A 2,419-nucleotide genomic window follows, 5' to 3' on the forward strand; every position below is an offset into this window, starting at 1 on the left:
TTCTAGAAACATCTGCATCTTACAGTACATTCACAGTGTCAGTCAGTTCTCAATGATAAAGACTCAGTTTCTATTCATTGAAATGTCATTCATCTTAATAATATAATCTAAGAAATCAATCTTGTGTATGTAGAATGAGCATTTTTCAGTATTTATATAGAGTTAATGCTGTCTCAAGTAACTCAACACTTCTCAAACATGAGTATCATATTCTTTCTTCATTTTTGAGAAGATTAGAATGTTGTTTAAGTATACTATACAGGAGACATTGACAAGGCTCTGCAGCATCTCATTTATATAGATCTGAAAGATGACTGAAGTGTTACAAAGATTAAAAGATAAAACAAGATATTTAAAATTGCTGTACTTGATATGAAAAGCTGTTTTTCAAACATCATCTTTGTTAACCCTGATTCTATGATAGACATTTTATATGTCAATCTTTAAAAACATCTTTGCTTTAGATAATTGATCAATCATCTCATTAATTAACAGTAATAAATAGTAATTCTTAACTGTCATCTTATTGAGATCTCTGTAGTCTACACATAGACATAGCCTATCATTCTTCTTAAGTATAAAGAGTATAGATGTCTCTGCTGAACTCTTTGATAAATGTATTCAGTTCTTTGATTGTACTTCTTCAAGATATTTACACAGAATATTCAATTTCTTTACAGACAAGTTGTAAAGAGATCTGTATAGCACTGTTGCACTGTCTTCAAGATAAATCTTGTGTTATATCTTAATATCAGAAAACTTCACTGCTTCTCTTTTTAAAAAGACATTCTTAAAATCTGTAAAGAGATGTTGTATACATTCATCTTTAATAACAGATACTGCTGCTAATCTTGTAGTGAGAATGATGACTTTTTCATCTATTCTCAAGTCTCAATCATCTGCTACACAGTATATTAACTCAATCTTTTTCTTAAGATTCTTCTGATAAAACCCTTCAGATTTCTCTATCACTGTCTCTTCATTTGTGAGATGATACTGTCATATCTGAGTAACTCAGTTAATAAGAGAATTGTTTTCTCTCAATCACAGAAGATCTAGAATAATGTTCTTATCTATGATATTAACTGTGTAAAGAAGCAGACTGCTCTTCTTGAAGATTTCTTCTAAGTCTGTGATTACATACTTTGCTTAAATTATATCAAAACAGTGACATTTTATTTCATCAGTAAATTTCATGTAATCTGACAGATCTATCTTCTTTCAACTCTTTATCAAAGAAAAGAAATAGAATATGAAATTAGTATTTATCTCAGAGTTGAGTAAATATCTCACTGATATCTTCTCATTCAGAGTATATATGATGATTATAACATGAACTCAGAGATATGAGAATTATCAATTCTTTTCTTTCTCTTCTTTATCTTCTGTGAATATATTTGTCAGAAGAGAAGTTAACTTTGAGAAGATATCTTCTCAGTTTCTTTTCTTCTTCAGCTTCTTATAATCACTGATATAGTGATTATCAGCTCCACAGTTGAAACAGAGATCTTTATCAAATCTTTTTTAATATTTCTTTATAGTGAGTGAAGAATTAGAATACTTGAAATTCTTCTTTACTTTCTCTGCACTGAAGTCATCACAGCACTATTTAGATCTTATTATTAATTACTTAGAAGAGATCTTATTAGCCTTTTTCTTAAAGAATTAATTATTTAAATAGATTTAGAAAGTCAGATTGACAAGCTCAGTGTAATTAATTAATGAACTCTGATATTATAATATTATTATTCACATCTTATAAGTCAGCTTTGTAAGATAAAGCTGTGTTTTTAATTAATTCAAATTATTAGCTAATTTTTCTCAATATTCTTCAAATCTTATATTGAAATTGAAAGAATTCTCATTATCTTATTAATATAATAAGTTGAATCACTGTACTGCTGTGAAGCTGTAATTACAGTGATCTTTGATTTGATTCAGTAGAAAGTTCTTGAATTCTTCTTAAGTTATAATAGTATTGATATACTCAAGCTTTCTCTTCTTAATAGCTCAAGTAGTTGCAGAGATATCTTCAAGAAGATTGACAGTGTATATTACTTATATCTTATAAGTAGTATACTGACTTAGATTAAGATGAAATTTCTGTTCAAGAGTATAGATAAAGCTATGAAATTCAGATAAGATATTTTTCTTATATCTCAGAGAATCTCTGACCTTAATCTCTTTATCTTCATAATAGATGTAGATGTGTAGAGACTGCAATGATAATAGAGCAGTTAAAGAGCTCATATTAAAATATACAGTGAGTTCAGAAATCTCAGATTTCTGTCAGAGTAGAGATGTACACACTCTAGAAGATAATGTAATATTTCTCTCAGAGAGTGAGATCAGATCAGTCTCAGTATAAGTACATGAGATTATATCAGTCTGTTAGAGCTTAACTGATTCAAATGTATAA

Source organism: Blastomyces dermatitidis (genome assembly GCF_000003525.1).
Source record: "Blastomyces dermatitidis ER-3 genomic scaffold supercont1.6, whole genome shotgun sequence".
NCBI lineage: Eukaryota > Fungi > Ascomycota > Eurotiomycetes > Onygenales > Ajellomycetaceae > Blastomyces > Blastomyces dermatitidis.